The sequence below is a fragment of the Electrona antarctica genome (assembly GCF_951216825.1).
Source record: "Electrona antarctica genome assembly, chromosome: 11".
Classification (NCBI taxonomy): Eukaryota; Metazoa; Chordata; class Actinopteri; order Myctophiformes; family Myctophidae; genus Electrona; species Electrona antarctica.
Window position 1 is genome coordinate 12,905,595 of NC_136792.1, and position 26,237 is coordinate 12,931,831.

Consider the following 26,237-nt stretch of genomic DNA (forward strand, 5'->3'; position numbering starts at 1 on the left):
TACAACGCAGTGTCACTGCAGACACATGGGTTCACAGTACACTGTGTGGAGGACTTCTGTATCGCAACGCGGGGGGACTTTAACTGACAAGTGAGAAAGTGAGTGAGTGAGTGAGTGAGTGAATGAGTGCGTGCCGGGGGGGGGGGGGGGGGGGGGGGAATTTTGTATCGCATCGCGATAAGTCAGCGAGTGTGTGTGTGCGTGCGTGCACGCAGTACACATACTATTTACCCAGCATCACTAATCAAAATAATACAAAACAAGTTAACACATAATAATAACCCATCCGTTACTACATGTGCAGGGCACAATACTGGGTTAAAAAACACAGCTGAAACATGAAGTGGAGTCAAATCCCGCAATTTCCTTCTTCCCATATTGCGCTGCAGCGTAACTCTAGGATGAGCCGCCCGGAGGGCGGCGAAATTCTAGTATACAGACATTACAGATTGCTTGAAAGTGAAACATAAAAATTGATTTAAACATACATACAAAAAATAATTGCTTAGGTACAGTTCAAAGAAGGTACAGTCAACGGTCTGCGTTTGGTACAATGAAACAATGAAACAAGACGCACTGCACCCCTCTTATCCATGGATGGTTACATCTTATATTCCAATTAAGTATTGTTTTCCTAAGCCTCTCTTCTGGCAGTTGGGGGTTCCACAGTCTGATCATTTCACATCTCTCAATCTGTGTCACCTTCAATGGTCAACTTAGTGGTATACTTATGCACCCTGAGAAAAACCCTCAAAGCTCTACTCTGAATACACCTGCTGCATAAAATAAATGGAAGTCATCAAGCTTGGTAAATGTAGCAAAACCTACAGAATAACATAAGGATTGTATAGCACTATACCTGCTGAGTCAGCGAGTACTCCCCCTCCCCCCTCAGAAATTCATGAAAAAACCTAAAGTATTTATATGAGGGGACATAACTCTAAGTACACGTAATAGATAAATTCATTATTATATATTATTACACCCCATCCTCATTGCGAGTGATAAGTCAACCGAACTGTCCTGTCATACCACGAGTGTAGCCAGACAACTATTCCACAATCTCTGCATGCTTTTAGAGTCTGGAACTACACCCCCTGAAAACCGAGAAGGAAGCTGTCATTTCACAACAGAAACACATTTTACATAATCTTTAAAATGTATTTTTGAATTAGGACAAATCTGCGTGAACGAAACGGAAAACGGGACAAACCACATTAGCTTCTCTAACTGCACCCTTCTTTGGTCTTGGCATATTTCATATTTATATTTGTAGAGACCTTCATTACTTCATATTTATCATCAAACAGCATAGTGAGAACCTCATAACCTCATAACCTCATAACCTCATATATATATAGACTTCATATCTATATGTGTGTGTGTGCACACATGTTATGGGCGTGTTGTGTAAATTTGTCATGTGATTCCGTTGCCAGATCGCACGCTTGCTGACAGTTGGGATGAGATCTAACATTCCTTGTGTGAGTGCATGCGTGCATGAATGCGTATGTGTGTGTGTGGGTGCTTGGGGCGATAGTGTTTGTAGTTGAAATTAATTAAACGCTCAATTTCAGTGAGTTAAATGAGTTTTCCTGTATGCCTTATGGGTAAATAACTGAAACTACCACCCTTATAGTGCTTCAGATCAAATAGGTTGTGGCAATCCTATTACTTCGTGATTTTCACAGATACACTTAGATATTTGAAGGATGTGTTGAGGCCTGTTAACCCATTAAAACCGGGAAAGCCCCTGGGGTCCGGGGACCTGGTTACCCCAAGCCCCCAGTGAGGCTCTCCAACGTTGAAGCGCTCGGCCCTTACTGGTCAGAGCTGGGACTTCAGGCGGACCCGTGGATTTAGCATGAACTTTTGTATTTATGTTTTAATTTGTGCACATTTTTTGAATATATATATAATCTTTAAGCGTACATTTTTAACTACAATTTTTGTCTTCTGGGGGTATTTTGAGAGGGTGGGTATGGCCAAATACATACAATTATGGGGGACCTTGACATGAAAAGCTTTGAGCACCACTACGTTTTTCAGATACATTTTTATGGGTTAAGGAGGTGCTGACAACAATGCTCATGAAATGCCCCGTTTATCTTTCTGGATTAAAAACCCATTCCAGGCTTAATCTACAATGCTGAGTGTGCAGTGTGAACTACACAGCAGTAGCAGTTTTCTAATGCCAGCACCCGCATGCAATGAATCATAATGAAAGGGAAACAAATAGGAGATAATAGAACTCTGTATCTAGAAGAGGATAAAAATGATTAATTTGATAGAGGAGACACTCGCCTTACCGCCCAGTATTCTGAGATATAGACCGGCTGGCCAATTATATTGTCATGGTACATACCACGCTTTTCTATTTCAGAGATAAACAACTGAAAGCATCTAATTGGACAATTACTTCTCATAGCTCAGACAAAAAGGTCATATTACACACACACACACACACACACACACACACACACACACACACACACACACACACACACACACACACACACACACACACACACACACACACACACACACACACACACACACACACACACACACACACACACACACACACACACACACACACACACACACACACACACACACACACACACACACACCATGCTGGCTCAGTTCATCAAACACTCCCAGGCCCTTTTGGTAAAATGTCACAGAAGCTACTGGCACCGATATGATGTTTTATATATCCCCTTACCTCAGTATTACTCTGGATATATTTGCCACTTGACACCCAAGACACTAGGTGTAGCGGAAAAAAGACAACATGAACCACAGCTCTTCAAGCTCAAATCAAACGCTCCACCTCACGTAATCTCATTTTAACCTTGTAATAATTTTATTACAAGGTTATTTCACCGTGGCTGCTCAGAGGCGAGGCATTTAGGACAAGCCATCTGAAACAGGGTCTTTTCACAGACATACTGTACAGACACAAAGGTCTTATGTCTGCGTGCACAGGGCTAATCTCGCCAACCGGTTGGGTTGATCAGTGCCACATTTCTTTTGCACATTAATCTATCTATAAATGCACCGAAAAATGTCTGTCTGTCAGCCAGTCATTCTGTCTCTGTCCTTCTGTCTGTCTGTAGCCTACACTTCCTTATATTAACCTGACTCTGCAAAGGAAGCAAAGCAAAGTTACTATATTTACCCAGGGTATCTGGGCTAAGCTCAAGAACTTGTTTCCAGCCAGGCCCTGCTCATAGAACATTTCATGGTAGTGGTTCAATGCCTTGCTCAAGGGCACTTCAGCGGTGGTAATTTTAATGTGTCGGACCGCTGATTCGAACTGGCGACCTTCCGGTATCAAGACCGCTCCGCAATCCGTTCGGCCACCGCTGCCAGATAGAGAGTACTTTCTACTGCCCCATATGGCGAACATCATTTGCTGTTCATATACGGTAGGCTATTCAGAACGGGTAAGGACTAGTAATACTAATTTCACATTTTCTGGTGAAATAATTAACTTAAAAGCTGCACGGATTTGATCCCCGTTTCCTACGAAAGTCCTGACAATTTTACCAGTGTAGCTAATAGAGCCAGTCTGCCTGCTCAGGAGATCATTTATATTGAATCTTGACCATACGGACAAAATCCGTGTCAGATCCTTTGACACAATCTAAATGTCCCAATAGCAGAGCAGGGAGACAAAATACAATCACCCCAATTGTATGTTATATTTTAGGCTTACTAGGACAAAATTACATTTTTATTATACAACAGGTACAGTTGGGTGCCACCGATATTGTCCCTTATCATTTGACCCATTTAGGCCTGACCTCAAAATTTAAAAAAATCCTTCTAAATCCTCCAGTTTTCTGAAATAAATATTTTCATGATTTTTCAAAAATAGCAGACCTACAAGCTCGTAGCGCGCCACTCGGTGGCGCGCTATGAGCTTGTAGATCTGCTATTTTTCAATAGCTAAATTATAACATGTTTAAAACACCAAAAGGGGTTCCCGCCCAAAATGGGTTAACTGTCCTTTTGCGCAGATCACGCAAACCACAGCAAAAAGAAAAGGACAATATCGATGGCCTCCAACTGTAGCCTAGTTCTGACGAAGCAATCTGATTAGTTGAACCTGTGCTTCAAACGAGAATACAGCACACGTAAACGAGCATGACAGCCCACCTAATCAAAATATAAAAAAAACAGCTGTGCTGATCAAAGGGAGTCTCGCAGAGCAGACTCCACAGGTTATTTTTAGAGATAAATGTCCTGCAATATGAATACATTTTGATATGTTTTATTGTGATGGTAAGTGTTACAATGGAATTAAGTGTTTTTGTTTGTTTGTTTTTCCTTTTTTGTAATACATTATTTGAATTTCTGTTACAAGGTATTTTAATTTTTACAGGTAAATCCAGTTGAGAGATACAAGATAAATATTTCAAGGGAGGCATAGCTTTCCAAAATAGTAAATTAAATTAAATCAAAAAAGCCAGTAGACTAGGGTAAGGTTCTGGAGTCACAATGAAGCCAAATTACAATGGAAAGGGGGCTTCGCACACTGCAAATTTAGATTGTAATATTATTTATTTTTTTATATCAAAACAACAAGCTTTCCGTCATAGACCTTCAGGCATCAGGGATGCCTGTCCAAAACAGTAGCAATGCCAAAATATAGCCCCTGCATGAAGCCAAAACAGATTGCACAGAGGCTGTGATGGAGCTGTATCAACATCACTTCTTCGCCCCTGGTGGTGTGGTTCAGACACCATCTGCTGGAGCTGGTCTCATGTGGAACCAGTGAGACACAATGAATGGACCACACGTCATACCCAGACATGGATATGGACCCGGTGTCTGGGTCGGGATCCATGTCTGGGTCCATCCGTTTTGTGGGTCGTGGACAATTATTTTGGGGTCACCAGTAAATATGCCAAAAAAGATGTTATGTGTTAATTTATGAAATAATATAAAAAGATTAAATATGGATATTCAAGGTTCTAGAGTGGTCTTACAGTATAATGCACAAGTTGTTCGAGTACGAGTTTTGTGCCATTAGGTACAGTTTTTATCCATGTTTTTTGAGTGGTGCAACCACTCCAACGAACAGCAATGTCCGTGACCTGTGTTCACCTAACTACCTAACTATGTCACTATGAGCACGAGTACCAATAACAACCAAAAGTGGCGCTGTTGTGCCAGAAAAAGAGAGAGAGAGATAGTGCTGCCTGCTAATGAGAGAGAGAGAGAGAGAGAGAGAGAGAGAGAGGGTGGGGGGGGGGGGATTTTTTTCTAAATGTTCTAAACAAATCTCAATGAATTACCCTAATCTCTATTTCTGTCAAAATTTATAGCACTTGAATAATTATGTGAAACGATATGAACACAGTTACCTTGATAAGAAAGTCAAAGCTCTTCTCAAATAACGTTCTCCTGCCTCGACAACCTCATCTTGGTATTTAATATGCAAAGGCACATAAGAACACTCAGAACGACTGCAACGAGTGCAGTCTCTAACCTTCTGTTCAAAGCCGATGAGGCTCATCTTGAAGCATCGCACACTTTGTCAGTCGCAGTCGTGCAGTGAAGTATAAACAAGGCTTCAAGACAGGGGTTTTCAATTCATTTCAACCCAGGGACCACCATCCTGACTAAGAGCAATACCTGCCTGGTGGCAATACCTGGTGGTCCGCGAAACCCATGCTTTAAGACAATAATAGACAATCTCTCGATACAAAATTACAAATGACATCCGAACTTTGGATGGCCGAAGATCCACCAAGGACAGCTCTCCTGGTTTCCAACTTATGGAGGTTTGAAAATCCTCCTTTGAACGGCGGTAAACGGAGATCAGATTTAATGTCCCAAAGTTGGTGGTGACGGAGGCGTTGCATATAGGGTTGGGATTCGTTAGGATTTTAACGGTTCCGGATCCTTCCCGGATCCCTCTTAACGGTTCCGGTTCCTAACGGTTCCCTTAACGGATCCTAATATTATTTTTTCCCCTTTTTTTCTGACATAGATTATGCTTATATTATAACTAACCTAACCAAGTACATAATAAACACAAATTCATTAATTCAATTATTGAAAATGCACTTTACAATTATGAGGTGGCACTATTATTTAAACTTCACCACCACCTCCAGCAGCAGCTAGCCACCACAACAATATAATTGTTGCAATTTGTACTGTATATTGCAATTTGTACATTGCAATAATGATATTGTTTTGGTGACTAATGTTGTCTTTAATGTTCAGATTAATTTTATATGAAGTACCCCTTACCCTAATGGAAACAAGCCATAGTGCTTTCTTGGATTATAAAATCCTCTTAGCAGACCTTGTATTGAACTGTCAGGCTACGTTCCTGTGCTTTTTTCTGCAAACTGTTTATAAAGTAATCAATCTATGGAGGTATATGCACCTAAAGGCTGGGCTCTCAACAGTCACGCGATTCATTTAGAGCCAAATCAAAAGCAGTTGAGTTGCTTATAAGTTGTAAAAATACGTGCAGACAAATTGATTTGGCTCTATAGTTAACGTGATTCATAAAATATCAGACAGAAAGACGTCGAGTCATTGGCGTTCTAAATTAACACCATTGACAACAGTTGTACAATACGCCTAATGAAAAGCTCTGTAGACGTTAGTTTTCTAGCCTGGGGAAAGTAAACCAGCCTTGCATCATCCTCGTCCCCCGTCGGCTGTGGTGGAGCTGCGGGGAGAGCGGGCACGGCTTTCCGCATGGCTCACAAACGCGATGTGCACTCGTGTAGGCATATTGATTTTGAGATGTTTCTCAATGTGGACGTGGTACAAGTTGCAACAACCTTTGCAACTATAGCATCAAATGTATTGCACTTTGCGTGCTCAGCCTCAGTCATTTCCCTCTCTGTTAATATAACCACACTTTGGAGATCTCTTCGACATACTGTCCCACTCGCTCCGCGGCGGTCGCTGAATGCACAGACAGAACAGTGGGCGTATCCTCCCAGACCTCACTCACTCACGTAGGTGGGGTGACGTCACCCCAGGCTCTGCTTGCATGCAAGCAGACACAGCGGAGCTAAATGACGACTGATGAGAACCGTTTGTGGAACCGTTAATAAAAAAACGATGGAACCGGCTCCGGATCCGCAATGTCGGAACCGGGTCTGAAATGGACCCGGTTCCGAATCCCAACCCTAGTTGCATAGCACCTGGATCAATGTTAAACGCTATACGTTGGGGTCAGCTCCGTATATATACGGTCTTACGGACCTAGCAAATAACGTCCCCTAGCTGGGGGGTACGTATACGGACATGGGAGAGAAAGAATTAATACAAAAATAAGAAAGAAACGAAAAAAGACCATTAAGGTGGTTGCACACCGGCCGCGCTTTTCGGAAGACCGATGGAGAAACGCCGCTTAAAAATCTGAATTTGCGCTCGGTGTGTGGGGACCTTTACTGCTTCAAAAGTAATCATGCAACAAAAGAGGTAATGTTATTTATTTATAATTATATGATTTTAAATAGCCGATCTACAAGCTCACAGCGCCTCACATTGCGAAGCATTGAGCTTGTAGATCTGCTATTTTGACAATCTGTAGAACAGAGTCAAACTAAATGTGATGCCTCAACTCCTACAATTCCAAGTGCTTGTAATAATAATAATAATAATAATAATAACTAGAAAAAGTGCCCTTCTGGGCACAGGTCTCCACCAGGAGGATAGGACTGTGTGAGATGTTTGGCAAAATGTTTAGGAGTAATATAAACATGTTTGCCTTTGATGGCAATTGGATGATTTGAGGCATTTTGTTCCAAAAATGTGTTTTGCAAAAATCAACCTGTTGGTGGCGCTATAACAGGCCAATGTGAAAAGGGTGGGATATATTCCTCAGCCTAGTAAGAAAATGTGTGAAAGATTTCACGTAAATTGCATGCTGCGTTCATGATTTGAGGCTTTTGTTCAAAACGGGGCAATCTTGCTAAACTGTGAAAGCCAATTATAGCCAATTAGGATGGAATATGAAATATCGGACAGATCCGACTTGAGCACATGACCATAGAGATACTGTGTAACGATTTGTGAGATTTTTGGACAGAATCTGGAGGAGTAATATCAAAAAATGTGTTTTACAAAAGTCGGCCTCCTGGTGGCGCTATAAAAGGCAGATGCGGAAAATGCAGGTCAAAGGTTTGTCCTTGGCCTCTAGGGAGTGTGCATGCAACGTTTCACGCAGATCGGTGCAGTTTTAGGTAAAAAATGTGAAAAGCTGCCTCATGGTGGCGCTATAACAGGCCGTTCTGGAAAATGCGGGGCAGAGGTTCATCGTTGGCATCCAGGGAGTGTGTGTGCAAAGTTTGGCATCGACCGGGTTAACGGTGCCGGAGATTAGCTGGTAACAGACGGACGGATGGACACACACACACACGGACGGACACACACACACACGGACGGAGTGCAAAACATACTCTCTCCCCATGCCTTCGGCCTGGTGGAGACAATAATAATAGGCGTCCTGCTTTTAGTAGGACCCTTATCTGAACAAATTGCCCAGTATGAAATCCTGGGTCTTATCAGTAGCATGCAGTTTAGAGTCAGGAGATTTGAACGATACCTTCTCCCTGAAGCACCGCAGAGCTACACTGTACACGCGCGCACACGCGCGCACACTCCTGAGTGGTGTGGGGTGCTTTAGACATTGTTAGGATACACTGTCGGAAACCAACCGCACTCCCCTGGAGTACACACACACACACACACACACACACACACACACACACACACACACACACACACACACACACACACACACACACACACACACACACACACACACACACACACACACACACACACACACACACACACACACACACACACACACACACACACACACACACAAAACTGCTGACAAAACTGTCCTCACCGTTTCTTGTAGAGCTCAGACTTTATCCCAACAACAGGCCCTAGCTGGGTCACCAGGGAGCTGAATCTCTGTCTCAACTAAATAATCTGCCATTTATTCCATTAAATCCAAAGCTGTGTCATTTTAGGCTTTTGCGTTGGCCGTTAAAAAATCACACCCGTGTGAACAGAGCGGTGGAACTATGCTGACATTTTTATTGCGACGGCAGGTCGCATTTATTTTGAAAGCCTGTATCTCCCGTCCGTCAGTTAGTTAGTCATGCCACCATAATATGATGGCATGACTAACTAACTGACGGACGGGAGTATGGGAGTATGGTCACAAAGCGTGACCATATTATGGTCACGCTTTGTGACACATGGCCACCATATATGGCCATCTCGATATATGAAGATCATGACACTGACCTCATCTAACCCTGTATAACCATACATGGAGAAGACTGAATCATCACCTAGATCATATGGATACCTCAAACCCTTAGAACTTCCTTCCCCACCCGTCCGCCCTGTTCTGATATGTTGATCTGACCTCATAAAACCTTGTACACTCAAGACATGCTCCATATTTGGCCAGTACAGAATTCATTCCATATGTTGATCTGACGCCCCATGCCAAAGTGCCAGCGCTCGCTCAGCAGTCTGCCGTTTTCCGTCACCCAGGCGGATGCGTGCACGTGACCTTGCCCTAAAGAGTCGCTTCTCGACTAGCCTGGGGTCCACCTATGCTTTCTATGGCATAGGCAGCTCCCGGCAGGATCCGCCGGAAGAATCTAGACACAGCTGCACGACATGAGACGAATTAATTAGAGCGACAGAGAGGAGTGTGTGTGTGTACGTGTGTGCGTCAATCTAACAAAGGTGCAGACGATCAGAAATCAGCAGAGAGTGATCGACGTTTGCGCTACTCTATGCCGAATTGAAGTGGACTCGGCCCCAGACTTTTTTTTTTCCTCCCTGGAAATAAAAACGTCTGGGTTCCCGAGGCTACTTCTCGCCCTCAGGGCGTCTTACTAATAACCTCGCCCCCCCATACCCATCTGACCTTGTCCATGTCAACATTCCCACCCGGTCTCTTAGGTCTGCCTCCTCCATCACTCTGAAAGTCCTCCCAGCCCATCTGTCCACCATGGGGTCAAGTGCCTTTATCCGCTCTGCCCCTCACCTCTGGAACTCCCTAACCCCTGATATAAGAAACATGGACTCTATCACCATTTTTCAAACCCACCTCAAAACCCACTTGTTTAGGCAGGCATATGGCTGACCTCTGTTGTCTCTGCTGCAAGCTTTAGTTTTTGTTTGCTTTTAACTGTGCTCTGTATTGACTGTTTTTAATCTGTTGTACGGCGACCTTGAGTGCCCTGAAAGGCGCCTTATAAATAAAATGTATTATTATTATTCACATTTCAGTTGTCCCGTCTTGTCACTCCGTATAAAGCCAAGGGCTAATAAACAGTGTCTGATAAGGTTTCTATAATACTAAACGTTGCACAAGTGACTGTAGTGTATACTAATATTATATCCGTTCTATCACCCGTGTAAGCCAAGGGCTAACACACAGCGTGTGATTAAAGCTTTGTATTATGTTACACAAGTAACTATATTGATTTTTCGCGTATAAGGCCAAGAGCTACTGAACGGTGTGTGATAAAGCTTTATATATATATATATGTATGTGATACCGTTCTGAACGGTGTGTGATACCGTTCATTCTGCATTTAGCAAATCAAAATTATTGAATATTATGATGATACAATGGGAATTAAACGAAAAGCTGGGGCAGATTAAGTCCATATTCCATAAGAATCTTTCACTTGGTGGTACAAGCACCAAATCTGGCACACATGATGTCCAGGATGTACTTTCTATGAAAAGCACGTTATCCAGCTGAAAATCCAAGATGGCTGCCAGTTTTCAAGATGGCCGCCTCGTCAAATGCAAAAAAACAAAACAACAAAAAGGTTTTCGAAGTAGAATTTAAATGTGTTAATGATCCAAACATCAAAATGAATGTATTCTGACTGTAAGAACTCAATGGTGTTGGAATTGAATTCCAATATGGCCGCCAGTTTGCAAGATGCAGCTATTACGTGACTCAAAATTAGCGTTTTCGGAAACTGTCTGATCATAGATATTGTTGAAGGGCAACATCATTCGTTGATCATGCATTGGAATGCTGTGATCAAGCTCTATTGGTTTGTAATTTTTATAAGAGTGATGTCAAAGCACAACCAGGACACAATGGTGACATCACTGATGTGAGACTCCGCATGGGGTTCAGTGTCGGCTTGTAGCGTAGCTGTAGTTGTGGTTTACCAACTGTTGTAGTGTACTCACTGTAATTTGTTGTATACTTTAGTGTCCTAAATGCTAATTAGCCCCTGTATATATCTCCACTAGAAGTTTAGTTAGTTGTAGTATTGTAGTTAGATAGCCGCACCTGAATTGACAAGATGTGTCAGCGTGGGAGATCTGAGACAAGGGTAACGGGGCTTCAGATACCTGGATGGTGTACAGATCGCACAGAACTTAAATGGCACTGGATGACCTAGCACGGTCGTGCTAGGTGTAGGTAGGGTGGCCAGACGTCCGGTTTCACGCCGGACAGTCCGGTTTAAGACCCACCTGTCCCGCCTCAACCTCTGGCCGGACACATAATTGTCAGTTTTTTTGTGATATACAGTGCTTGTGTCATAACGCCGGCCACACTCCCACTGTCATAAACAGAGACAGAGGAGACGTTGGGAGTGTTGCCATGTCCGCTTAATTATAAGCGACTTTGTGCTTGTTTTATAAAATAGCCTACTAAGCCTAGCCAGGCTTCTTTTGGGCTTGTTTTCATATACATGGTTGCTTGTTTCTCTTCCAAAACATGGCAACACTGCCAGTGAGAGGGTCGGTTTGTTTGTTGTGGAATGTGTGCTCTCACAATCACTCTAGTATAGTTAATGCAGAGATAAATAAACCAAATATGCCGAAATGAAAAACTACATTTAGTGAGCATTGAATGGAGCAAGGAACTCAAACATAAAGAAAGGGAGGCTAAAGCACCGTGAACATATAGGCTACTGGCATATGTCCCACACTGATAACCATAAGACTGTATAAAAAACCCACAAGAAAGAGATTAAACATAAAACATATCTAAACATGAAATAAAATGAATTGATTATAAAATCGCATTAATCATGAGAAACTTTTTTATAAATTATCGCAAAGAGGGGTCCCTAATTTCCTTGTCAGAATTCTGGTATTCTGGTATGCTCACCAGACGATGAGAGTAAAATGGGGGAGGTCAACCTCTGCTCCCTTTGGTGTAAACAATGGTGTCAGGCAGGGCGGGATTTTATCGTCTATATGGATGAGTTATCTATGGTATTAAATGCATGTGGTACAGGATGTAGGGTTGGAAACCTGCTAATTAATCACCTTATGTGCTCCATATAGTGCTGGTCTTCAACAGCTGCTGAGTTTATGCTCACAGTATGGTGCTGACTTTGACATTAAATATAATGCAAAAAAGAGCAAGATTATGATTGTTCGAAGCAGGGAAGACAGACATCTAACCTTTCCTGACTTTTATCTCTCTGGCTCTGTCCTTAGTGTCTGCAGTGAGATTAAATATTTGGGCCACATCATCTCAAATGACCTCTCTGATGACAAGGACATATATAGACAGTGTCGGAAGCTGTATGCGCAAGGAAACATGCTGTGTAGAAAATTTAGCATGTGCTCAGTACCGGTGAAGATTTCACTTTTTAAATCCTTTTGTACACCCCTGTATACCGCCCACCTGTGGTGTCGCTACAAACAGGCCAGTATTAGACGATTGACAGTGGCCTACAATGACTGTATGAGGCTGCTACTGAGAGCTCCAAGAAGCTCCAGTGCAAGCCAGATGTTCGTCAGTGTTGGGGTCCCCACCTTCTCTGCTGTGCTGCGCAATCTTATGTATAGATTTATGTGCAGAGTATCTGAGTCAGTAAATTACATCATTGATGTCATTACTAACCCATTACGTAGTTCTGTCAGGTTCTCCTCCAGACTGTGGAACCATTGGCGAACTTGTCTGTAAGTTCGAAACTGAACATTGTGGAACTCTTTTTATTGTATATTTCTTTCTATATTATCTTTTTTATCTATTAATTTGTATTGTTGTTTTGTACTGTGATATGGATTCCCCTGAGTCTGCAATAAAGATTGAATTGAAAATGAATGACCTTTGTGGTACCCTATAATTTAAAAAGGTTAATTTAGTTAGCAAATATGTTCTCTGTGGACATAATGCTGGAGATGATGGTGGGATTTTTATAGCGCTTATAGTGCTCATCCCCGTCGGGGATGAGCACCGTGCCTGCTTCCGTTGTCTGGATCTAGAGCAGAGGTTCCCAACCACCGGGACATGTGCCACTGGTACGCGAGAAGGGAATCCCCAAGTTTTCCCGTCGTATAAAAAATCCATTTGAAAACGAGAGGACAAACACCAGACTTGAGAACCTAGGTTTACGTATGTAAACCCGGTTTTATGAATGAAAAGTCAACCTGTAACCATGTGACACTAACCCTCGGATCAGGAGCATTATACCAAATGAATCACACCCATGGTTGTGAAGGACGTCACTCTATAAGTGTGTCCCACATCCACACACTCTTCCTCTTTTCTGACGACTGGAAAGGCATGACAGGGCCAGCCTTCACCGCCGAGTGACAAAGAAGGGTTACAGGTTCACTTTTCATTCATAAAACCGGGTTTACATACATAAACCTACGTTTTATTTCATTTCAGGGTGAACCTGTAACCATGTGACACCATGAACAGTATACCAAATTAGTCACGAGGAGAGTGAAGTGGCCAAACCTATACAGGTAAAAAAAGCCATCTCATCACAGTAATACAGCAGAACACAACCAACTGATTTCTAGCATTGCATTGTCAACTGAAAATGATGTTTACAAAACATTCTCCAGGTTAATTCCAATAAACTGAGAAGTTCCAATCACAGGAAACAAACATCCTGGAGCACAACCCATGCATGGGTGCCCATATTTAACTGAGAACGATACAAACTCAGGTGAAAATGCTGCCTCTCAAGGGCCACACATGAAGCCTCATCATCTGAGGCTCCGGGTGCCATATCCTGCCATTTGCCTGGGACAGCAAGTCCCGTCTGACTGGCCCTCCAGCATCTCTAGGAAAGCGGAATTGCTATTCTCTCACCCAAGATGTAAAAAGTGACGGCTCCGCCAAAAAAAAAGAAATAAAAAGAAAAAACGACGAGGTGCGCCGCCTAAAGCTGACTTGAGCCACAATAGTCACCGTGCAGACCGCTGTGAAGTCTGCTTCAGCCTGCTCAGCCCCGTTTGCGGTATGTCCCGTTAGGGACAGAATCGTAACCTCACTGACACCCCTCACCTCACAACGTTAATCGGCGGCTTGTCCCGTGAGATCACAGAACCCCCAGTCAGAGGCAGAGAGGGGCACCCAGCTGCTAGCCTGGCTTGGCCAGCCTCATAGCAGGGATTCACTGAAGATTCTTCCGGGGAGGAAACATCAGTGAACCCTCGCTATGAGTCTGGCTACCCAGCTGCAGCAGGAGAAGTCTCCCCTAAGCTTTTTAATCATACGACGGTGCCGTGGGGAAACGAGAGCCGAGTTAAAAGTTAAAATGTGTCGTTAATGCAATGCGTTGTGAGCTTGTAGATTAGTTATATTTGCCACGCGACATGCCGACACCGGCATACAATGAAGAATAAATCAGCTGCCTTGCACGGTCGCACCGCTCCACTCTGCCTGCCTGTTGTTAACACCATGGGGCCACACAGACCACAGTGATACGGAAGCCTTGGAGGAGTCGCTAGGCAGTTTTGACTTTAACTTGCTCCGCATGAAGCACAAGAAATATGTCGGTGAAGTTTTAAGGGGAGAAGGGAGAATGCATGCGTTGTGTTCCGACTCGGTTTCGAAAATCTGAATGGCTCGAATTGCTCGAATCTACGTGGGTTTTTTAAATGAATATCCAAATGTAATTTTTGGACAATTCCGGCAGCACTACCCCTCACACTCTCTTTCTGCCTAGACCACTGCAGGCTGGAGGGGATGCTGGTGGAACAGGTCGAGATCTGCAAGTTTCTGAACACTGAGATCAACCACCAGGTGTCCTTCACACAACATGCAGATCTGGGTCTACAACAAAAAAAAATCACACCTGTGCTCTTATTATCGTACATCATCATAAATCATCTCATTCCGGCCAATCAGAATTTACGTCCTCACCGTCGTCTTCAACTTCTTCACCGAGAACTCTCCGACCTTTATAGTCTTTAAAAAGAAGGGCGGACTCCATCACCAAGGACCCTTCACACCTCCTTCACCCCTCCTTCCAGCTGCTCCCATCAGGGCTCCACTTCAGAGAGCACCTCTGGCCTCGCAAAAAATACTTTCATTCCCAACTTGCAGCTATTAAAACAGGGAGGAAAGGACTGTCAAAAGTGTCAATACACATAATGCCACTCTCCACCCCTGCTCTTATTCATAGAATGTTCACCTACTATGACGTACTATGACATAAAAACACTTGGAACTTGGAACAGATTCAGAAAAATACAAAGACTTTGCCACGTACGGCAGGTAAAAATGCAGTAGACTATTTGAGAGGAATTTAATCTCTGAACGAGGCTTGTGTGGTACTTAAAAGGGATATTTCACTTTCAAAAAAGGATGTGAAGACCCTGGACAGTTTTAAAGTTACTTGATTCAGTATTTAGATATTTGATATTCATTTTAGCTGCCCCGCCCCCTTCCTATACAAAACCCATTCAAACTCCATTTCAACCAGGATAGATTCACATTTCACACACATGAGCCTGGGGGCCGTGGTTTTTCCATTTACTGTTTTCATTTATTTGTAATGATTATTTTTGGAAAAGTACCTCCTCCAGGAAGAGGCCGGAGGAGACTAAAACATAAAAAATAATTATTAAAAATAAATGAAAACAGTAATTTAAAAAAACACGGCCCCCACACGTATTAGAAGGACAATATCAGTCAACAGAAAAAAGGACAGGTGTTTTCCATGAATCCATCATGGTTAAAATGGAGTTTGAAGTTATAATGGGTAATGTAGTAGAGTCAAAAGTCCAATATTTGTCCTTGAAATGTAGTGGAGTGAAAGTCATAAATATCCAAAAATACAGAAGAAAAGTACAGGTATATGCCAGGGCCTCACTGCGCACACGCACGCGCGAGAGCCAGGCGTGTACCTCCCCACGTAGACTAGACTTCCACTCCACCTGCAACACCATACTCCGCCTGGAAACAATTCACAAATGAATTACCAAGCTCACAATTTAAAGATGGAGTGCCACGATTTTTTTCCACCCTAAAACATGGTCATCAGGTATTATTATAATATAAGGGGGAAGAACTGTACAGCATTTGTTAAAATCGTGCTTTCATGTGGACACGCCCACCAGTTCATTAAGTATGCCTGGTTTGCCTGGTGGATGGTGATGGGAATAAATAAATAAATAAATAAATAAATAAATAACTTCAGAATTGTATCCATAACAAAAGCATACTGGATCGTGTGCACGGGTCATGTATACGGACAGAACGCCCTTGATTCAACATATCAATGTCCAGGCATATTAACTATAACATCCAGCATCGTAACCAGATGGTGCTGGATCTCCTATTGGCTCCTGGTCCTAATTGACTCCTCCATGTTCTCCATTGACAGTCCCTAGAGTGTGCATGCATCTGGCCGTGTGCTGGGGAAGGGAATTTAAGAGAGAAATCGTAAGACGGCTTGGAAAGAGAGGTCCAATACAATTAACTGATTTCCTTGTCAAAGCACAAGGCCCCCCTGCCTTCCAAATGAATCCCACGCACAGCTCAGCTATATTCTGGGAATCTGTCCTGAGATTGGAAGGTCAGGTTTCAATCCCCCCGGCCAAGTCATGTCAAATACTATAAATCCTATATCCATTTGGAATCAAATACCTCCCTGCTAGGCACTCAGCATCAAGTTAGATTGGGGGTAAATCCCTGTGACATATACTAGTGTCATATCCAGACAGAAGGGTGTGCTTGTACAGAAACAGGAGATAGATTTCTGACCTATGGGCCACATGGCTCTGGATCCTGTTGGTTCCCAAAGTTACTGTTTTGGATGCTCATTAAATAACATGTTTTTATCACTGTGTGGGATTCACCTATGCTTTATCTCTGCTTATTGTCAGACTGACTTAAATACATGCATTTCTTTTTATGGAACAGACTGTCATGGTGATTTGATATGTATGTTATTGTTTGATAATATCACAATTTAACAATTAAATTAAACATGTAGTTTGTGAACCATGACCCTGACATCTCTATTGTGCAACATGTATAAATGGTGAAAATAGATTATCACAAGCTCACAACACGTCACATTGTAGATTGGCTTTGTTGTGGTAAAGTGGTAAATAGGATGAAACCTGGATCTGCAAGCTAACAACGTATGAATCAGTTCTTGTCGGCAAGCTTTGTTATTGTGCGTCGTTGAGCAAAAATTGAGCTTAGCGGGAAAGAATGTTTATGATTATTATGACAGGAGCTCAGGCCAGGGATAAACATATGGTCTAGAATTAGTAGTTAGTTGATATGCCGACATCACCTGGGATTTGGCCAACAACCTCTTGAACAAACACTGTTTATGCATTTGTTACTGTTCAAAATGTAAGCCACTTATATTTCACATGGGCATATGTTTTCATTCTGAAAGCTTAATTGGAAGCACATCCTCTGCTTTCCCTTATGTGCTTCGCTCATTTTTGTCTAAACAAAGTACACACTGGCCATTATAACACTATATAATCTGTGGAGCTGCAAAAAAGAAAAAGAAAAAAAACATTTAGACTCATGGCAGTTCTAAATGGGTTCTGTGTTTTTACTAATCTGCTGTAGGGAAGAAGAAGAAGACAGTGTAGAAATACGAAGAGGGTTAAACCCTTAAGGCTTGACCCAAAAGCCTCAGGAGTGATCAAAGGCCATTGAAAATTACACATCCTGGCCGCTACAATTGACAACTACGAAGGCTTATTACTTAGACAACAGCTCACTATGGAGTTCAGAGGAGCATTACGGAGTCCGGAGGAGCGTTACGCAAGGGTCTCCTCGCACACGCATGCTCCAAATAATTCCACATTTTCCACTTCCTCCATATTCTGCCTATTATAATAGCCACTTTCTGCAGCCTTAAGCCCTAACCACACCAGAGGGTCGCCATGCAACTCCTTGCAACATGCAACTACTTGAAACTATTTGCAAACATCATTCCCTATGGTAGTTGCAAGGAGTTGCATTGGTGTGGTTTGTTTTGTTGCAAGGAGTTGCGAGTAGTTGCAAAGAGTAGCAGCTATGGTTTGGGCCTTACTGTACTAGCCTGGCTAATAAGCCAGACCGAATCAGCCGTTGGCAAAAAAACAAATTGCCTGCCGGCGGATTACGGTCTGGAGAGGCTCAATAGAGCGTCGCAGTCCCGCCTCCTACCCTGGACCAGGAAATGAAACCCATTGCATTATTCTCATAGACATTTCTTAAAGTATTTATTTAAAGACGGTTACGCCGCGGACAAAGCCAACTCGAGTCGTGACAACTCATGACAACACAAACAATATTTTGGACCAAACAAATAATTACAAAGAAGAAAAACAACAAAAAAAGTGTTGTAACCTGCCGTTTTTTTCTTCTTTCTAATTATTTGTTTGGTCCAAAATATTGTTTGTGTTGTCATGAGTTGTCACGACTCGAGTTGGCTTTGTCCGCGGCGTAACCGTCTTTAAATAAATACTTTAAGAAATGTCTATGAGAATAATGCATTGGATTTCATTTCCTGGTCCAGGGTAGGAGGCGGGACTGCGACGTTCTATAGTACGCCCATTTCCTACACCAGAGAACTGGTGTGGCCAATCGTGACACGGTATGCAATATGGGCGGGCTTTGGTACAGTGACGTTAAATGCTTGAGACCTTTGACTGACAGTAGCTCTGACCAATTGCGTCAAAGAGAAAATGTTTGAACCCGCCCCCCGGGAAACAAGATCCATACACAGCATCTCCAGACTCAAATACCACACGACAGTGTGATTTGAGTCTGGCTTATTAGCCAGGCTATTACTGTACTTCCTCCATGTACAGAAAGCATACCACTGCATTATTACGCAATACCTCCGCTGGCTAGTTCCTGAACTGGTGCAACGTCCTTATCATCATCATTTAAGGCCTCTCCCTCACATTTTTTACCAGCTGCTTGAAAAGCGGCTGGTTAAAGAATGACTAGGAAATGTACGCGACCAGTCTACTCCAGGGTTGCCAAGTCTGCTTATTTCCAGCAACACTTGGATTGTTTTTTCCCCACAGTTGCTTGCCTGGTTTTTGGAGGTTGGTTAGCTTATTTCTGTCACGACAGTTGCCACCACTGGCAACAACACATAACATCCCATCGTCTGCATAGCACAGCATGGCTAGTCGAGCAGTTCTGATTGGCTGCCTCGTCTCCAGCCCTGTTGCCTCAGAATTCTTTAGGGTCACTAATTTGAGCATAACAGTGGAGCGCAGCTAAAAAGTGGCGTAACGTCAGCAGTAGCTGATTTAATGGCTAACAGACAGTAACACATTTGGCTGAAACTGACAGAGGCAGTTATAGCGGACCACGCAGATAATAATAATAATGCAGCTGGTAATTCATTGATTTAATCTGTTTGGGGTTGTTTTTACCTGCTTTTTCCTTTTTTCCAGTGCTTAACCACACCAATGCACAGCAGTACTGTACAGTACGAGTAGTACAGTACTGTACAGTACAGTATGAGTAGTACAGTACAGTACGCATAGTACAGCACAGTACGGTACAGTACGGATACTACAGTACAGTATGGTACAGTGTGAAAAGTACAGTACAGCATGAGTAGTACAGTACACTACAGTACAGTATGAACACTACAGTACAGCAATGTAATGTACAGTACGAGTAGTACAGTATGGTACGAGTACTACAGTACAGTACATTACGGTACAGTACGCATAGTACAGTGCAGTACAGTACAGTATGAGTAGTACAGTATGGTACGAGTACTACAGTACAGTACATTACGGTACAGTACGCATGGTACAGTACAGTACGAGTAGTACAGTATGGTACGAGTACTACAGTACAGTACATTACGGTACAGTACGCATAGTACAGTACAGTACAGTACAGTACGAGTAGTACAGTATGGTAAGACTACAGTACAGTACATTGCGGTACAGTACGCATAGTACAGTACAGTACGAGTAGTACAGTTCAGTACTACAGTACAGTATGGTACAGTACGAATAGTACAGTACAGTATGAGCAGTACAGTACAGCAATGTAATGTACAGTACGAGTAGTACAGTATGGTACGAGTACTACAGTACAGTGCACTACAGTACATTACGGTACAGTATGCATAGTACAGTACAGTACGAGTAGTACAGTTCAGTACGAATAGTACAGTATGAGCAGTACAGTACAGTACAGCAGGGGTTCTCAACCCGTGGGTCGCGACCCCCCATGTTCAGACATGAGGTGTCTCTGTATCGTTTACGACCGTCAGTCAGTTGATTCTACATATGAGTGAAACGGCCTGGATGATTTGTTTATTTTTCAAACACAGTCCTTATGAGGCGATCTAAAATCCCCCTATGGGGATTACAATGCAAATAAAAAGTATATGAACCAGTGGATTTAGCGACCTCTACCGATATTGACGTCTCTATAGATGTCTTTGGCAGTGACTGATTGGATTTGAAAAGACGTCTATAGACGTTCTTCACAGTCAATGTGTTAATCAATGTTTTTGAGTGGTCCAACCAACAAGTTGAGACAACAAACAGACTATAAAGCACCCGCGACTAACAGAAGTGAGCCCTACGCATTAAACAAGAGAAGCACCACCTTTAGCTTTATAAAATTGCTGTCCGAGCTTTGTCTGTCGAGCAGTTGTTGATTTTTCACTGTAGCGCTGGGCGCTGGTAATGAGCCACACTCCACACCTGTTCTTGCTGATTCTCCGACACAAATGCGAATCTGCGTCACGATCATCAACTTGTAATAAATGAAAGCTTCTGCAGTCTGCACACACATGTACAACAACAACAACGCCACAGCTGGGTGTACAACTTTCCACTGTCCAGCTTTCCCCTGCTCAGCTGTTCCCTGGGATAGAAGCCTCATTTATATTCTGCAGCACGACAGTGTCGCACGCCTAAAATTGCAGATCCACAAGCTCACAGCGTGGCGTGGATGCGACGCGTTGTGAGCTTGTAGATCTTCATCTGCTATGCATTTAAAACGTTAATAATACAAATACATGCAGGCCAGGGTCTTCAATGTTTTTCAGGTCATGCCAAGGACCTCTTAGCTGAGAGTGAGAAATAGATCAAGCAGGGACCCCCCACTATACATAGGCCATTATATTATAAAACTGTGTTGCAGATTAAACTAGACATAGACTTGTTTGACAGCACTACCAGTGTGACCTGTAAATTATGTTTTTGTTTATTTGTTTATTTTCTATTTATGTTATGTTAGTAACATTAATTGATGAACGATAGGCTATTACATTTTAATCTCTTAAACCCTCTATACTCAAAACCTCAAATTGACCTTTGAGGTATACAGTATATATAATAATTATATACTATAGCCTATGATTAGTAATCTAACAATTCCACAATAACCAGCAAAGAGCAGACCCTTTGTTTACTTACATAATTCTATAAGTTGGGTTGTTTGAGATGCAGAGCTATAATACTAACCTACAGTAACAATAAATTACTTAGAATTTTTACATGTTTTGGGAAATTAACAGAGCTTTAATATAAATCCTTTCTATTGTGTTGAATCGCCATCAAATCGCATCGTATCGTATCGCATCGCATCGCATCGCATCGCATCGTCCAGAATTGAATCGCCATCAAATCGCATCGTATCGGGAAGAGGGGTGAATCGCATCGCCAGGAGATTCCATGTATCGCTAAAGTATCGTATCGCTGGCAGTGCATCGAGATGCGTATCGAATCCGCCTCAGTGATGAAATTCACATGCCTACTGTATATATGATGATTTGGGGTGTTACAGTACAGTACAGTGACGGTACAGTACAGTAGAGTGACCCCCTGGGGACCCCCACACGGTAACTCTGTCATTTCTCAACCATTTGGGGTGGCTCGCCGGAACCGGGCCAGTTCCCTGGGCACGTTCCTGGTGGTCTGGATGTTCCGGGGACCCCCCGGGGACCCCCCTAGAGGTCACACGGTAACTCTGTCATTTCTCGACCTTTTCGGACGCGGGGTGGCTCGCCGGAACAGAGCCTGCACCCTGGCCACGTTCCTGTGGGTCTGGAACTTCCACGGACCCCTCGGGGACCCCGACATGGAGTTGCACCGTAAATAGATTTAATAATCTACTTACAGTATAAGCTCACAACTTGTAGATCGGCTATTTTCACTATTGTTGCAAACAAAGTTGATAAATCTGCATCTCGATTATTCTATTAATATACACAAACAAGTTTAAGCGAATTAGTTCTATATGTTGGTTTGATTTAACTTTACACCATACAACAACAACACAATTATAGGCTATGTGGCTTATGGGGTTAAAGGGATGTCACTTTCAAAAAACAGTTTAATTTATTTCTATCTAATTCAGTATCTAAATACTAAATTTAGCAACTAAAAAAACTGGGGTGTTCACATAAGCCTGACTAGATGGTAAAATGACCAAAAGTTTTTTCTTTTCTTTTTTTTAAGTGAAACATCAATTTAAGTTTCCCCCATAGGCTGTCCTTGACAACCTTGACTGTTGAGGCATCAGCTGTGAAAAGGCACATAACCCATCTGCAGTGCAAAACCCTCACTGTGGCATTCAGGAGAAAGATCCCCATCCCTCTTCACCTGTGTGGCCAACAGCTACCACATGCCACATGTGACACTGTGAACTTGTTTGATGGCTGGGTAAATCGCTTGGGAAACAGAATATCCCTGGTTCAATTTCCCAGCCCTGGCAATGTGTTGACGTGTCCATGAGCAAGATACATGAGCAAATGAAACTGAATTTCCCCTGTGGTCTAACATTACATTACATGATCATTATATGATCTTGTAATGGCATTATTATTATTATTATCATCATCATCATTATAAACAAATAGTATATTGGCTATGAGTCATATACAAAATCTGTTGAATGTAGCAATTCATGCATACATGTTTTTATTTTATTGTTTTCTGGTTTGGTTTAGTTCTGAAATGTAATATTTGAAGCCTCGTGACAGCTCTTTTTCTTTGTATCTATATGTGTACTTTTATTTTATTTTATATACATGTAAATATATTTTTGTGATAAGGTGGGCAATATAAGCTTCGGCTTCAGCCCTAACCTTTTCGGCCAAATACTCACCTTGTTGACTAAGTTGTATATGCTGTATAAACTAACTAGCTATATGGTCAACATTACAACCAGACCTACAATGGAGCCATCAAATCGCTGCCACAAGGGTCAAGAAATCCAACACCAAGCTTCCTGAGGAGGTTGAGAAAATAACCCAAGACCTGGCAACAATATATCATTTCATTTATTTATTTTTTTCCAGAAATGAATGTCCTATTTTATACTTTATCGTTTGACAGTAGTGGCGTACAAAAGTAGCCGACCTAAATCCTCACACAACATCCCACATCGATGTGTTGTGAGCTTGTAGATCGGCTATTTAAAAAAAAAAAATTAACGATTTTGCAAATCTTGGAAAATGTTCAACTATAATGACGCGTCCAAAACCGGGACGCCAGGTTCAAAGTAAGTAAGTTTGTCTGTGAGTTTGATAAATATTCCTTTCCATTTCCTGAAAAGTCAACGTAACGTCTCACGGGCGTCGGACATACAAGGTTTCCACCCGACAGCGATGTTATGTTCTATGACAGAGCTGCTCTGTGTGGAGGTACAGTAGTTACAGCTACAGTTAAGTGTACTGTAATTAGTCTCAATGGCCCCACCAGACAACATTAATTCCCTACCTGCCTGACAGCGACAATATACTGCTTATTTCCGCCCCACACTGGAGTATGCCTGCCCCAGTGTGGCAACCTGACACAGGTTCTGTCAGAGCAGATAGAGCGTGTTTGGAAACAGCCAGCAAAATCATCATTGGCACATGGGCCATTCCAGTTACCAAGACACACTCCGAACCCTCTCACTATATCCACACAGCAAGACAGAAGAAATGCACCGTGTAGGGCAATCCGAGGACCCCCAGCGGTCCCTGAGGGGGTTCCAGGGCTATTTTATACTTACTTTAGGCTATTCAAAAATAGCCTATCTACAAGTTCACAACACTTTGCAATGCAATGTGAATTGTGAACTTGTAGTTCTATTTCTTTGAAAAATTTACGAAATTTGAATATTTTGGAGAAGAATGTTAACGTGTTCTCTTCATGGGCTTCCCTGGTACAAAAATATATATGTATATTTTTGAGGCGTGCTAGCCCCTCCTATATACAGGTTTAATGTTTGTTTTTAGTTCAATGTTTGTTTTAAAAACACCATTGACAATAAATAGGGTTTGTTTGTTTTTAGTTGAATGTTTGTTTTAAAAAGGCCATTGACAATGAAGGGAAAATGTAACACAAACATTAAATGCCATTAACAATAAAGAGAATTTGTTTTGTCACCGTTTGTTTTACATCACCATTACATCACCTAATCAACATGAGTTAGACTTTAATATATTAGCGCCCCTCACTTCACACGGGTGTGATTTTTTAAATGGAGGTCACATCAATGTGGGTGATCCTTGACATGAAAATGAACCACGGCCTTAAATGCTCCATTGTCAGAGTGTCCTCAAACAGTCTGGATGCGTGTAGCATGATAGGAGCTCTGACTCACTGAAGAACATCTGTGACAAACTGGCTGGTGTTGACGCCACAAGGCGTAGATTGATTCTATAACAGTTTTGCACACGGCCAACATGCGACAGAGCAGAGAGCATGGCTGAACATGTTGTTGGTTCAAAGCTTGTTTGTCACCAATGCCATAAGTCCCCGGTCCGCCCGGGCTCCAGTTGACACCACAATATCTTATGACACTCACTCACAACTGATGGGCAAAAAGAAACAGCATGCCTGGTTCACTGTCTGAACCGATAAACTACAGTATAGAATCACAATTAACTGTGTTAACAACTTTCAACCTGGATGTCACTATGTTGGCCATGTCATGATTAGAGATGATTTTTTTAAATAGCGGAAATGGAAGATCTACAAGCTTTACATTATTCTTCCCATGACAAAGTATAATGTATAAAGGCATAACCACTTGGACGGGCGAACATTCGGCAAAAATAGCAGATCTAAAAGGTCCCAGTGCGTCACAGCGTGTCACGTTGGGAGCTTGTAGATCTGCTATTTTTTGGTGAAGAGTTTTGGTTTAGACTGAGAAAAAAGCTGTAACAGGTCCATTTCACTAGGCCTAGACTAGAGGGTGTCGTATCTGGTAGACACGAAACACTACGAATAACCACTTAAACCCCACATGGTTGAGCAGAGTCCCTCAGGGCTCTATACTGGTGTCTTTTCTGTTTTTTCTGTTATTTCTGTTAAAGCTTTCCTTCCCAATACAGTTGCTTTGGGTTAACAACCAGCTCAGAGGCCTATTGGTTAGCCCTGCAACTGGGAGGTTGGGGTTCGATCCCCGGCCGGGTCATACAAAAGACTGTAAAACAGCATCAAGGGTTGGATTTGGGGGTTAGATCAACTACAAATGACTCCCGAGCACGGCACGGCTGTGGCTATCACGGCAGAGTGACAACTGATTCTTGCTTTATTTCCATCTCCCGAGGCTTGGTTAGGTGGAGAATCAGACAGCACTAAGATGAGGAATGTTCTTCTCATTCTGATATGCTTCCCAAAACCAGCGGTGGATGGGTCAAATGAACAAATCTCGCATACAGAAATGTAAGTGGCAAATTATAGGACTTTAACCTTTAACAGTAAGTGGTTAAGTGGTGAGGTCATATAGGTTAATATATCACAGATGGCAAATGCTGTATGTTGCATGGCATTTAGAATGAGCGTTTAGAGGAGTCAAGGAGAGATTTCCTTTGGGAGTGAAAGTGAGCAGTTATAAGAGTATGTGTATATAAAACAGCCAACAAGGAATTATTCACTGCAATATAGGATCAGACAGCATGGAATTAGCTTTCATGTATATAAAAGCCTTAAATGGGTCTTTCCTTTTGCTGAAACAGCGCAAAATCACACATTGC

The 26,237-nt window shown here is 42.5% G+C and overlaps 1 protein-coding gene across 4 annotated transcripts in view; it reads right to left on the minus strand.

Annotated features, from left to right (window-relative positions):
• The window catches only part of drd2a (dopamine receptor D2a), a 205,444-nt gene that overhangs the window by 104,213 nt on the left and 74,994 nt on the right, over nt 1-26,237 (minus strand). Inside the window, exon 1 of one of the 4 annotated variants that reach the window (XM_079515037.1) lies at nt 15,179-15,289. The exons of the other annotated variants lie outside the window; for them this stretch is intronic. The gene's annotated coding sequence lies outside the window, so the exon portion shown is untranslated. Of the gene's footprint in view, nt 1-15,178; nt 15,290-26,237 lie in introns of those variants that run through there. 4 annotated transcript variants of the gene reach the window in all.